This window comes from Ixodes scapularis, unplaced genomic scaffold (genome assembly GCF_016920785.2).
Source record: "Ixodes scapularis isolate PalLabHiFi unplaced genomic scaffold, ASM1692078v2 PGA_scaffold2__306_contigs__length_199485367, whole genome shotgun sequence".
NCBI lineage: Eukaryota > Metazoa > Arthropoda > Arachnida > Ixodida > Ixodidae > Ixodes > Ixodes scapularis.
The window spans coordinates 181,310,362-181,325,217 of record NW_024609857.1 but is presented as its reverse complement, the minus strand read 5'-3'; the positions used below and the strand labels follow the sequence as shown (position 1 = coordinate 181,325,217).

Here is a 14,856-nt window from a genome sequence, read left to right as displayed (position 1 = left end):
TAGGTATATTTTTTGATGAGCACGTACTTTGGAAACAGCAGTTAGAACATATTACTAGAAGGCTCCGTTTAGTATCCGCGTATATATACAAACTAAAAAGTGCATGCTGTGTAAAATTACGACAGTCTATTTTCAGAGCTCTAGGGGAGTCAATCTTACGGTATGGAATAACGATATACGGGAATTGTTCAGGATACAAAAGAGAGGGAATTGATAGGGTCATAAAGCATATTGCGAATAACGTTTCATATGGTTCAGCCCATGATGGCTTAGAACTGGAAGAAAAAATGAAGGCACTTGGCATACTCTCATTCGATCAATTTCATAAATATGTAGCAATAACAAGTAATTATTATAAAAATGATTTCAAATACGAGGTTAAGAAAAGAAATCTAAGGCGTACAGAGAGATTTATGTTGCCGAAAGTTCTAACAAATTATGGTAAAAAAGAAAGGAAATATTACATCCCTGCATTATTTAACGCGTTGCCTGAAACTTTAAGTAATTTAACATCCATTCGCGCGGTGAAACTAAAAGTCAAAAAATGGTGTCAAACGCTCGCTGGTAATACCTGTGGATAAAAGGTTGATATCGTTTGCATAGTGCACAGTTCTTCCTTATGTGTAATGATGTATGCAGTGTTTTGTTGGCTGCCTGGACCCACACACAAGCATTTCTGCTTTCGTGGGCCAGTACGCTATCTTGTGTAAAATATTTCTTTTCAGTAAATAAAGTATTATTATTATTAAGTCCTGGGCTTACTACTGGTCAGAGCCGCTAAAAGCCTTTTTTAGTCGAAATACAAAATATAAGTGGCGCGAATTATTTGATTTACTTATAAAAGTAGTTTTTGTTCAGTATTTTAGATCAGAAAAGAAACAAGAGCAGTTTATAAAGTACGGAAACAAGAAATCACCCGACGACATACCCGCCACCAAGCGGTGGAAAACGAGGCACATACCAGAAAGGAGTAGCGGGATCAGGCGCCGACACGGAAAAGTCCTGGATGTACACGGCTGCGCTGCTGTTGTATGGACTGGAGGATCCGACCGGCTCTAAGCGCTCCGGATGCCTTCGGCGAGCAGCTTTGTCTTGCGGTTTGGCCGTTTCGTGGTTTGGCAGCGCGAAGTGGCTCCCATTCTGAACTGATCTTCACCCCGTGTTTGCTGTCGTTTCTGGCCAATGAAGTGTCATGACGAATTATTTTTTAATCGCGCAGCAAATGTAAGGAAAGCTACTCTGGCTGCCCACTGCTGCATACAGCCTATCCAGAACATGCTTTAGTGGCGCCCTCTCGCGCCGTCGACACGGAGTGCGGCAGCCGTGAGCGCTCGCTGAGCTCACTCAGCCCATCCTCTAGTTCACGGCCACTGAAGCAACCAAGGACGTCATGAAGGCGGTTATTTTTTGCTTGTTTTTATATTTAATTTGCCTATATCTTTTCAAATAAAGCGAAATTCGACAAAAAAAAAGGTTCATTAAGTTACTACGTTCAGTGCGCTCAGGTTGGGTGCAAATTAAAAAGCAGTAAAAACGTCCTTGCAGGGCCCCTTAAACAAGCTGTCCGAAACGATAACAATCCCACGTGGGCCATCCCTGGCACAATAGGCCATTGGGAGCAAGACGATGATTAGCGGCCACGATTTTATGCAGATGCAAGGGAAGATTTACAGCGTCAATAAGCCGCACACTTACACTGCATCTTGGGCTAACAGATTTTGTTGGTGCACTGCTGCCTTACTCTGGTTGATCGTCCTTCACTACCTTAGCACTGACTTGTCTTTGTGCTTGCCTCCCCAGGAAAGCAAAGCCCCCAAACCATTTTTTGGTTTATTTTCTTTAGGGTAACTCGTCCTAGACCTGTAGCACAGGTGTCCTGATGGCACCTGACACCAGCCACCCTCAAACTTGAAGAAATAATAGAGGTTCGTTGCAACTTCGATCCAGACAGCTTATGATGCCACAAGCATTGCATGTGGGATTTTTAGCGCTCTAGTCAGCGCTCCCCTGTACAAACTCAGACCGCCGTTCCTTAGCACACCGATACTTTACCGAGTTCTCAAAACACCATATTAAACACAACTAAAAACCGGTTTTTCGTGTAAGGCCCATTAAAATAATGGGCCTTAAAGAAATTTAGTTCTCGGCCCAAGAGGCAGCCTGAGAGTGCCCCGGATCCCAGAATAACACCGTAATCTTCCTCCCTAGAAAGTATGTCTCATAGGCTACCATCATCATGGCAACAAGGAGTTTGCCAAATGTATGCACACAGGAGCCAAGCGTCCAAAGCCTCTAACCATTAAAGGCACTGTTATACGCCAACAAAACAGATGGGGGAGCGCATGCGGCATGGCGACGTTGCGTTGGTGAAAGCCAGCCACTCCAGAGTCCAAAGCCTTGACGCAGCCGACACGACTGGCAGCATTCGGCGTTCTTGGGCGACGCCGGCACGGAATGAGAGTGGAGCCATCTCGCGTCGGCCACGCCAAAACCACAGGATCAACCTCCCAGCATACATTGTGTGCGCGCTCGCCAAAGGTCAGACACGGGCGCTTCGTAGGAACAAAAAATGTGCACGCTCGAGGTAGCATGCGCATGCGCCTGGTAGCAACGCGCCATAGGAAAAGGATGAGCGTAGACAGAAGAGGTTTCTGGCGTGGACGGTGCAACCAGCATGATGGAACAGACTTCAGACAGTGCTCGCGTGTGCGCGCCATACGTCAAAATATAACAGCGCCTTAACACCCTTTGTTCGACCACCGTTTGAGAAAAACGAAGTGGTGATTATAGCCGACGGCGGTTGCCTCGGATGGAAGCAATCAAATCGACTGCCAGCGTTCTCTCTCAGTTTTCACTTCATACAGTAGCCTAGCTCCGGACCTTTGGCGGTTTTGACGAGGCTAGACCGAAGCTCAAGGCTGTGATTATATTATACTCCCCGAGTAGAGCGTAGCAAAGCAGGGGGCAACCGAGCGTAGCGCAGCCTGTCAGAGAGCCATGCTTATAAACCGACACGCTGTTTAAATACAAGCCCGCATTTGCCCAGACCAGGTGTGGGCACTGTGCGAGCGCAGAAACCAGATTCAAGTGAGCTGAAGCTTCTGTGCATGTGCTGTGGCGACAACAGCACTGCGCAGAGGCATGACATCAGAGCCACATGTTGGTCTATAGAATTAACCATGGCCACCAGATTCTCCAAGCAAGGCAAACCAGCAACCAAAGTTGACAAGCGGTGATTTCAGCAAAGAACAGCAGAGAAAATAGTGCCAGCATGCGTCCATTCAAGTAGCGATCCATTGCCATGGTGACGGTTACTATAGCAGAAGGACACGGCAGTGTTCGGAGATTGGGTGCATGGTTAGGTCCTTTTGCAATGCATTTTGAAAGGGCTAAAAGTTAACAAAAAGAGGTCAAAAAGGATCTACAGCCAGGGGCTGGTGTTCTACGGCACCTGATAATCTTGTGCACCTCACACAAGAAGCATACATTTTCATGCTCCGATGGTTCGTTTTTTTGTTTTTTTTCACTTGTAACATGAGCGTAAAGTATCAATTGGTTGTCCCCTGTACATCAGATGTCTGCTGCATGCTTGATTGTTTACCGCAACACCACAGAGACTTGAGGAACTCGTGGCACCAGGGGAAAGCTTCTGTCAGGTTTTAATTCCCGCCCTTCTCCGATTAACATAGATTAAACATAGCCACCCAGGCAGCACAAAAATATTGGACCAATAACGGACAAATATCGGTCAAAGTTTTAGGAAATAACGGTCCAATAATGATTTGCACCCCGGCTCCAGATCGGTCCAATAACTTGAACCGATCACGGGGAAAGTTTTGAGACCGATATCGCCAACCGTTTTGTGACCGATGTCGTCAACCGTTTTTCGGCCGTCTTTCGAAACCGTTTTACAGCCGACTTTCAAAATGTTTTGTGGCCGTTATCGTTGAACCATTTTGGGATTTAAATGTCTTCTTGAAATACGTAAGAATGCGAATGACGTACTACGACATCAAATGTGAAACTCTATTTTCAATGAAAACGGATGCTTCATTTTAGTGGGAATCGGAGATGTCTGACCATCTTCGACTTGAACAAGGGGTATAGGAGCACTGCAAAAAAATTTCACTCAATTTTATGGGTAAAAGTTGCGGGTTCCATAGTGCCAGCATGGTTTCCCGTAATCTAGAAACCGAACAGTCTGTAAAAAACAAGGCATATAATTTTGTAAAATGACGGAACGTCTATATTCCACTTAACAGACAGTTATCCGTTTTCCCATTTTATTGGTAAAAGTTGGTGGTTTTATATTGCCGGCAAGATTTCCCGTAATCTAGAAACTGGACAGTCTGTAAAAACAAGGCACATAATTTCGTAAAATGACGGAATGTCTGTAGCTCACTACGAAGGGCTATCCGTAGGAATTATGAAAGCTGTCGGCACTAAATAATGAAGCACTATACCTTTCGGCCTTAGATAAGGCCGAAGTTACGAGCCATCCGTACCACCCGCACCTCCGATACATCAGGCGACTCCCCTGGAAGGGCTATACCTTTGCCAGGGGTGTCACCTGACGTATCGGAGGTGCAGGATTGTTGCGGATGGCTCGTAGCTACGGGCTTCAAGAAGACAGAAAGGTCTAGTGCTCCGTTATTTAGTGCAAACAACTTCCATGTTCAAGCAAGCCGAAGTCACATGAAACTTTTGAGGTATGGATTGGTATGGAGAGTTCACAGGCTCTGTCATTCAATATAGTAACTTGTATAATTTTTTATCCTTACCTAAAACAACAAGAGTTCAACAAGAAAAAGAGCACACAACCTCTACTACTCATTGCCAGGATTTTGCTTGTGTGAGATCAGCTGTTCGTAGAGATGACAGCTGAACAAACGAACCAATTAAGAAGTTTTGCCACAATGCCTTTATTGGAAGAAGGCATGCCTTGCTTTAAGTTGGGGGAAATTTTACATTACAGTTGTCCTTGCGCTCGCCAGCCCCTCCATGCTTGTGCTTAGAGTTGTCCTTCAATTGGAGACCTCTTCGACATCTTCATGGTGCATATAAGAGCAGCCTGAAATAAAGAGCAGAAGAGGATTCGAAATCAATACACAATCACAACAAGCTGTATATGACATACATGGTTAACATCAGCAAGCAACGTGTTTACTACCTAGCCCAGCTCCCCACCTTTCTACTGCACATGATATATAAAACAAACCTCCCATAAATTGAACCAAAGTAAAAACTTGCATTGATTTGAATACCCAACACAACAGGTGCTTGAGAAATAAAACTAGCAAATTAAAATTTGCATAACCATTCAGTGATATTAAGCACAATCAAGTGAGCCATAGCTCCTATAGAATATACAGTAGGCTCGCGATAATTCAAACTCGGAGATTTAATACCTCTGGTTAAGTCAAACAAATTTCAAAACTTGGGCTGTCCCGCTACGTTTTCAATGTATTCATAAGCCGCTTAATTTGAACAACGTTTTCGTGTAATTCATACTTTTTGTTCTCGCGGCCCCGTTGAGTGCACTTCTTTCCGAGCACCGGTGCACTGCGGAGAAGCAGCACCTGTGAAGCTTGCTTTCACAGGCTTTGTTTTCCCGCGGTGCACTGGTGCTCAGTAAAAAGCACACTCTACAGGGCTAAAGCAGAGCAGAGCCGTACATATAGATCTTGGTATATGAAAGGAGCAAGCAGAGCCAAGGCCTGCATCAGACGCAGATAGAGGGTTCGACAATCTCTCTTGGCCAACCAGAAGCTGAAAATAATCCCCTAGCTACGGTAGCGAGAAACGGTTTTGATAAGTGCCTAAGAGTTAATTGTAGTAACTCTCCATGGTTGAAAAAATGGTGCACGCACTGTTTCGATTATGGTTATGCAAGTAGATATAGGTAGGTAGGTAGGTAGGAACGTTTATTTCACTTTTTTGCATTAAGAAATGCTGCGGTGAAAGGGATGTAGGAAACTAATGTTCCGCTTGATTTCTGTCTTGCTCAAATGGAGTCTGACCGCTTCGACGCCTGGTGTACGGATTACGTCAATCGTTCAGCTGGTTGCACACGTTTTTTTATATTTTCTATATCTTCCACCGTGATTTTGCATGACCACGAACAAAACTTCACTGCACACCAGTCACCGAGAGTTACTCCGACGAGCTCATTAATTTTGTTTCTCACAACCACTGCCAGGATATTATGCGCGGCTGCTGGTTGGCCACATACGAATTTGTGAAAGTGCTCTGGAACACGCCCAGCCCACCTTAAGTGAAAGGCGCCTCCTCATTTGCCTTCTATACATCCAAATGAATGGTTAAACTATCTCTATATACGTCTCTGAAGCAGAGGACACATGAGCGGCAAAAACGGGCGCCGCGCGGCAGTTTCCATATCAATTTGCAAGGATGCTGTGATGTGGCGGCATGGCTTTATATCGCAGTGTTCACGCAAGTTGCTATAGAAACTTCAGCACAATGCCCGTTTCCATTACTCATGGGTCCCTGCTTAACAGTCCCTAATGGACAACTTTTTTTTCTGGTTGAACAAACTTAATCTTGTTTTGAGGTGTCATGTGCTGTCTAAACAGTCCCTGATAAACAACATTTTTGAGGGTCGAATAAACTTGTGTCATAAATTTTACCAATGTTTCATGAATGGCATACCAGCTTATGATTAATGGGCCTGTGCAGAGGAAATCATGAAATATCTGTTTTGTGTGTGTAGCCATCCATATAGCAAATCATAATTTATCTTGCAACATATTTAGATGAACTTCTGATAATTTGAGCTTTTGATAATTCATGCAAAATTCGTGGCTTCCTGGAATTTCAATTAATTAGTCTACTGTATGTCACATTCAAATTAATGGTCTAGCTTCTTGGGCTTAATTGTATCTGAACCTTTTCCTTTGGCAGTGAATTAAATGTAAAATAGTACAGCAATGTATAGGCTCTAGTTTGTGCACTGGCACAGGCTTGTGCAAATAAGTCAAACTAGCATTAAAGGGAGCTTGAAGCACTTTCTAAGAAATCTGAGTTAGAAGCAGACTTACATAGCATTTTGGCTCGTTAATTCAGTAATTGCACTAAACTTGGGCAAAAGTCAACGTAAACTGCATTTATTTTGAATATGTGCAGCAATTATAGCAGGGCGTGCACTGAGCCTTTCTTCCACATGTAACCTGTCCAAAGCTTCGTGACATCATCGTTGGCATCTCCAAGTCAGCCTATTGGCAAGCAAGGGTTGTCGGACCCTGCTAATGACGTCACTTTTGGTAGTCTTTATCTCCGTTCTTTCGCTCTGCTTTGCTCGGTTTGCCGCAATGAGCGGGGCAGCGCCGACATTTTAATTAACGACTACGACGCTGCTACTAGCAAGATTAACAGAAAACTTTGACTTGACTCGGGATCTCTTTGGCTGGGTGTTTGGTGGCTCATGGACTGGAAAGCGCAATTTGTCGATAAGCGTCCCAGCGTGTCCTTACTTGGCAACATGTGCCGCTTAGCATATCCAGTTCAATTCTAGCAGCCAAACATGGTATCCTGGCAACAGCAGTTAGACCAAGGCATAATTCAAAGGTAGTCTAGATTGTGTTTACCGTTTATAAATGTCCAGGCACGCCTGTCAATTAGCCCATCCAGAGGCTTTCGGAGATGGTCACGAGAGCCAGCAGGTTGTCTTGGGCAGCTCACTGTCAGCCACACTGTCCTTCTGTGCACAGTGCCACCTTCATGAGCTCCCACTGAAGAAAAGAAAATCGTAATGACTGCAATGAGAACCAATCAGAACATCCCAGCAGCAGATGCTACAGCATGGTGTCTGGAATGCACCTCTGCGTTCTAGCATTCTATACCACCCACTCATTAAAGGTGGTCTCTAAGCGACAGCATTAAATGACGATACAGTAGCCGGCATGTCCTGCTGTCGGATGAGACGACCCTGGCGGTTGGTTGTACAACTTCTGGCAAAAAATATGAGCTAAAGGCAAACGTCATTGCTCTCGCAACATCCAAAATCCTGGCTGCTAAAGCTTCTGTGGACTGTCAGGCTGAGGAATATTCTCTTCCCCGCACCAGAAACTACCTCAATAGCCATGATGTTCACAGCCTGTAAAAAAATCCCATGGAAAGTCCATTCAGGAGCAAATGGGTAGCTCTAGAGACAACCTGTCGCACTATGAAACAGTTCCACAAATCTGCCATAAGCAGCACTGCCATAAGCAGCAGCACTTCATTTAGAGTACAGAAGTTTGTGTTTTTCATACATTTCGAGATGAAATTGTATCTCTGGATTCTCCCAAGACTATAGTTTCCAAGCAGAGATTTACATTGGCAAGCTGGCTGAGTTCCTGAGTAGGAAGGTTTATGTGTCACACCACACGTGTCTTTTGCTGACATTCAGATAAAGGAACGCTGAATATCCCTGATCGATGGTGATTAGGGTGGAAATCTTCAGGCTTTTGCAATCGCCAACTTCCTCAACATTACCATTTTTCCAGTTCATAGACACCCTGCACGAGGTTGAGTTGGGTAGCAATGGTCATTAACAACTGCATGAGTGACCTGCACACATATGTGGTTACTACTGGGTGTATCAAGGAGTGGCCAGGCTCTTTAAATTGACCGGAAAATTCGGTTTCTTAACCTATCGCGCTATGACTTGTGCAGCGTTGCCCACAGATGGAGCACTTTTTTGTAAAATTTGCAAAGAGCAAACTTACCTGAGGAAAAAGTAAAGAAAGGAAAAGGCTTAGCTCCTATGGAAATGCGGCGAAGGCAAAGGTTTTCAAACAATACGGCACCATTTCGCACGGGAGACAAGAGATGGCACAAGCGGCCACAATGCCAACTGCGCTAACGAACGAGCATACGGCACTTAAAGCTGGCGTCTTTAGCAGAAAATCTTTTCAACTCAAAAGTAGAGTGCATTCCGCAGGCGGCGACAGTCGCAGAAACAAAAACAGGCGCGGTAACAACAAGGAACTGCAAAGCAGATGACATCGGTACTCCGAAAAAAAACAGTCAAAATATCCCAACAAACCACTTTTCTCATCGATTATGTGCCCATTCAAAATGTTTTATCAGTAAGGATAATAAAATATTGCATTGGCAACTGATATCAGAAAAGCTCGTGCCACTTTTGAGTCGAAAAGATTGTCTGCTAAAGACGCCAGCTTTCGGCGCCGTATGCTCGTACGTTGGCGCAGTTGGTGTCGTGACCCCTTGTGCCATCTTTTGTCTCTCTAGTGAAACGGCGCCATATTGTTTGAAGACCTTTGGCTTCGCCGCATTTCCATAGGAGCTAAGCCTTTTTCTTTCCTTACTTTTTCCTCAGGTAAGATCGCTCTTTGCAAATTTTACAAAAAAAAATGCACCATCCCTGAGCAACGCTGCACAAAGTCGTAGTGCGATAGGTTAAGAAACCGAATTTTGCAGTCGATTTAAAGATCCTGGCCGCTCCTTGATACACCCAATATACAACAGCCCAATTCATCCTACTGGTCAAAGTGTTGGCTTACGTCCAAAAACATGGAACGTTGGCAGGTACCTATAGTCGGTGACAGGTCAAGAATGAAGTGAAAGCTCCTCCCACCTCTTTCCCCTTTAGCAGAGCAAACGCTGGAAAGGAGGGCGCCTCCTCTCTAGGGTTCAGTCTGCTATAGTGGAAAAAGGTGGGAGCAGCTTCCACTTCCTTATTGACCTGTCACCGACTATAGAATGTGAGCAACCAATGTGGCTTTTATCTTATTCTGGGCTCGCTTTTGTTTTTTAATGTGTTTACCTGTGTGCCTGCATTTCTTGTTTTTTTTTTGGTACATATGCACGAGCGTATTTCTACCTTCACGACTGACTACATACCTCCCCTCTCCTCACCCCCCCCCCCCTGCAATAATGCCTTCGGGCAGTGCAGGGTAACCCGAAAGTAAAGAGATGTGAATGTGCCTGCCATGCTCGGCAATCCCAATTCAACTCCCTGAACTGCAATCCTCGTACAAAAGAGATGCACTCTAGCAACTGCGTGGTTGACATGCCAAAACCCAAACCGAGACCAAAAGAAGTCCAGAACTACGTGGTGCGCTAACACACGAGCCATTTGCACCTGCCTGCCTGCCCCCCCCCCCCCCCCCCTTAGCTTTCTTTTTATTGCCACAGAAAGTGGTGTACAAGAAAAGATTGGTTGCTCTTTTGTTCTAACTCAGAAGAGTAAATTGAAGGCTTTAGGAACAGCCAATGCTAATCAAACACTTTTCAGAATGCTTCTTTGTAAAAAAAAAAAAAAGGTCACGCTTTGTTTTTTTGTGTTTGCATAATTAACAAGCTCCGCAAATGCAGCTATTCGTAATTCCGTGCACAGACCAAGCAAGGGACCATGGACACTTACCAACTATCGTACCTACCAAGTGCTCAACCCCCAACTCTCTATGATTATCTCCAATTTAGAGTGGGCGTTTGTTCGGTATTTTACAGTTTGTAATGTTGTTTGTTTTGAAAATCAAAATGTGAGATAAATCCAGCACGGCGCTGTGGAAACAGTGCAAGGGCCCTGTTTCACCTTTTTACTAAGCATCCTGTCTCCAATGGCAGTAGAGGAACGGGAGGAGAGCTGATGCGCCTGCAGGCCCTTGCAGTGTTGATAGCTGCCATCCGGACTGGCAGCTCATCGGCAGCTTCTAGTCACCTGCAGTTTTTTCGTCATCATACAGACTTGCTGCAACATCATGAATAAGACTCAGACTGACATTCTGGAACAAAAAAGAAACCAGAACTTGCTTCACGGATCAACAAAAGAACAAGTGCAACATGACACTTCTCTTGTCGTCGACAGTGCAAAGACCATGACGACACCACCATTAAACTCAACCAAATAAGAAAAATTAACTTCTGCATGAAGTAATTGTATTAAGAACAGTGTGCATGTGGAGCTTAGACACCTACCGGTGCCTTAAAAGATCCCGGGAACTTCAAAACACCACCTAGAAATAGCACAGCTCGCTTGATAGGCACATGCACAGCAATCAACAAGCCTTTTGACGTGTTCTGTAGTGCTGGGATAGAAATCAAGAATCAACACCGGAGATGTGGTCAAAATACTTTGGGGTAGTACAATGCACAAGTTTATCCTGAAGCTACTGTTGATTATAATCACCTAAGGTGTTAAAGCTGGTTCACACTGTTGCAACCGACTATGACCAAGTTAAACAAAACAGGGTGTTAAGTTGCTTACGAATAACATTGCTGCTGCGCAGCACGATCATAAGCAGTCACAAGAGGCTTGAAGACTGGTTTTATCACTCAGTCCTAGCGGGTAGCAACAGTGTGGACCAGCCTTTTAGACTAAAATTGTGCCCAGCACTGGGTTTTGGACATGGTTCCAAAAATGCTTTAAGAGACTCTCTTCAACTTTAACAGAAGCTCAAGTATTTAAAAGTTGAAGTAGGAAGCCTTCACATTCAAAGCTGGATCTCCTTGATTTGAATGTGTCTCCACTGTACAAGCAAGAGCGCCTGGCAGGTATGGGAGTTGGCTTGTGGCTGTCCCTATTCGCACACCGAGTGTGGATAGTGGTGGATTCTAATCCGCACTCCGAGTGTGAATAATTTTGGATTCTTATCCGCACTCCGAGTGTGAATAATTTTGGATTCTTATCCGCACTGCGGATTGTGTTGGATTCTTATCCGCACACAAAGTGTGTGAGTAGACTCTAGTGTGAGTGCGGATTGCTTGCGGAGGCGCGGACGCTGTACGGGGGTACTAGGAGATTAGGGTACGAAGGCGTTGTCACGAAGCCGTTGAGTGTGTTGGATTTTATTTATCTGCACTTCGCGTGTGGTGCGATTTTGTCGCGCTGTGAACAGAGTGGTTTAGAAGTTCTCAACTTTGTGTTGTGAATAACACTGGCTTTGAGCCTCGACGAGTTTATAAAAATATTGGTGGTTCTGGTTTCAGAATTATAATAATTTCAAGCAAATGTTTTTGCTTCTATTAAAACAAAATTAATTAGCATTGGGTGGTGCACTTCAGATTAAACGGTACTCACGCCACGGGGATCGGACACAGGCGATCAATGTATGTGTATGTGTTTGTTGCAGGGGGAGGGAGGGGTTAGGGGAAAGGGGTGGGTATCTTGTACCCACTCCAAAACTTAGAGAATCCCAAACACATCACCCCACCCCCCCCCCCAAAAAAAAAACGAAAGAAAAGAAAAAAAGTTCTGGCGATAATTTTTTTTGTAGGGTTAAATATTTTTATCGACGAAAGAAATAAAAGAAACTAGAGCAGCGTGCAATTTCTGACGTGTATTGTCTTGTGCTTAGGTGATGGGGGCAGTGGCATAGGAAAAGGGGGGGGGGGGCCACAGGAAAATCAGTCATTTCCAGTAAACAATATTATTAAAAAAAAGAACCCCCCTTTCCTATGCCACTGCCCCCATGACCTCAGCAAGACTATACACGTCTTCTGAACATTTTCAACACTACTAGATGAGGGAATGCTTGAAAAGTCCCTGGCATGGGCGTACCAACCAGGGGGGCAAGGAATGTGTTTTGCAGCCTCCCCCCCCCCCCCTCCCCTTAAACAGCCGCCACTGGGCAATGCAAACACTGGCCGGCGGCGCCGAAGGGATACCAAGGGCACCGCACCCCCCCCCCCCCCCCCCCCCCCCGAGCTGTTTGGGTGCGGCAGCAGCGGAAGTTTTGAACATCTGTGTGTGTGTGCGTGGGGGGGGGGGGGGCGGAAGCAATTGCATCTTGAAAATTGTTTGCCTGCCGCCCCCCTCCCCCTTCCTACATTACTGCCCCCACCAGCTAAGCACCACAGAATGTTAATGTGCTGACCATGGCAAAGCTTCTGTCTTCGGAGTGTGAAAAGGGACAGCCGTGCGAGTTTTCATTGCGAGCTGTCCACTATACAAGCGAGAGCACCTGCCAGGTGTGTGATTTCTACACTGCAACTTTCTTGAGCATTTTAATCAAATCGTATAACCTATATCTTGTAAACACTGATATGGAGAACGCTAAAAGAACGAACAAACATCTCAGGGTTTACAAGATGTCGATTAATTACCAGCTCGCCTGCACTCTATCACTTCTTACATATAACCTCTTTCCTCAGCCATGTAAAGTATGTGTGCACCCCTGGGTTCTAGAAGTCACGAATATGACTGGGGTAAACTAAAACGCCATTAAGGCAAACAATAATAATCTTCATTAGCTACAGTAGTAGTACTCTGGGTGGCTCGCAAGGCTAGACCCATATGCAGGGCCCGTAAGGGAGAAAACAAGGGAAGTGACGAGCTTAACAGGGTCCTGTCAACACTTTTAAGCAACTCTGGGCCCGCGCGCCTGAACACCGACGACACGCAGAGCAGGCCGGCGCGGGGCACACGCCGTAAGCGAGCGCTACGACGACGCCCGGCTTGGAGCGTGTTCTAACAACCCGCTGAAACCCGCTAAACGCCAGCACCCCAACCGCGCCATCCCGCTGGACGCAGCTCAAAAAGCCAGCGCGCGCTGACCGAGATACGTTGTCGCAAGCGTGAGAAAGGACAAGACGACACGTCAAAGTAAAAACCATACAATTCTTCACGCGTGTCGCCGTCCTGAACACATTCAATGCGTTCGTTCTAAGATCCGTATCCAAGCGTTTGACAGCACAGCTCAGTTTAGCGCGCCTGGCACTTACAGCGTGTCCGAAGATAGCAACGCGAACTTTCGAAACAATCTGATCAGCGTCTCTGCAGTGCTCCGGTATCGCAGAAGATCCACGGGATTCTCAAGATAGCGGCTAGCATTTACGCAAGGCTTGAACGAACAGCCTCCACAAGCGATAGCGATCGTTTCCCGAAGGCAGCCAGCATCCCGTAGAAAGAACTGCGACTCGACACGAAATCGCACAGACCGCTCAAGCGTCGAAAAAGTTAAATATCATCCGAATTACGGTGGCAACGTAAGCTACGGTGCTCGGAAGATCATCCAGCACATGTAGATGATACTCTTCGGGCATGCATTATGAATATGAAATCGAGAAAACTTACCTAAACAATCATTTGACCCACGCACGTTGAAGGTTCAAACAGGCCTTTGTCTGCACGGACGGAACGGAATAGAATCCCGACTTCAGAAGCTGCTTGTGGCTTTGGATTAGACTTTGGATTGGCTGTGGCTTTGGATCGGACAAGTATACGACTGCGGCATATAGTTTCGGTTTCGACCCAACTCTACTGCAGCTTATATTTCGGTGGCCGGTGTCGCTACCATGGCCAGCCATTACTGGAGTTATCTTGTTCTCTACGCAGTTTGAAGTCAATTTTTTGGGCGAGCAGACATAATGTCCCAGCTTCTTCTCCTGTTATACGTTCCATGATAACCTTTGTTTGCTGACTGAAATCTACGTCAACTTATGTGCAAAAAAGAAAAAAAAGGAACAGGGTGTTCGACATCTTAATTTAACTTGATTTTTTTTTTATATGTGAGGATATGCAATATCTTAATTAATTATTGAATATTTGTTTTGAGTTTTTATGCTTTGCTTAAAAATTATTTGTATTTCTATTTTTTTTTTTTTTTGTCTGAAGTTTTGGTCGAGTTGCGGGGCTCAGTAGCAGCGGGTTATTTGAGATTTTCATACACCAGTGACGTAGGTAGAGGGGAGGCGGGGGGAGCTGTCAGGGGGGAGCCCTCTTCCTCCTGCCTCTTTTTCATCCTTGTCCCTCCTCCTCCTCCCTCCTCCCCCTTCTCCTCCTCCTCCCTGTCGCTTGGTGCATTGTGGGAGACGTCGCATAATGCAACACGCGCGGCACCGCGGTGCATTATGGCACGTTTCCCATACTGCACCGCGCGGTTACGCCGACGG

At 45.5% G+C, this 14,856-nt stretch overlaps 1 long non-coding RNA gene across 1 annotated transcript; it reads right to left on the bottom strand.

Moving 5' to 3' along the window:
- Nucleotides 1-5,051: 5,051 nt before the first annotated feature.
- LOC120850272 lies at nucleotides 5,052-14,099 on the bottom strand. The gene is made up of 4 exons (XR_005718092.2): nucleotides 14,039-14,099; nucleotides 10,559-10,684; nucleotides 7,605-7,748; nucleotides 5,052-5,071 (listed from the first exon to the last, which is right to left on the bottom strand). It is a non-coding gene; the product is annotated as an uncharacterized LOC120850272 (long non-coding RNA).
- Nucleotides 14,100-14,856: the final 757 nt, after the last annotated feature.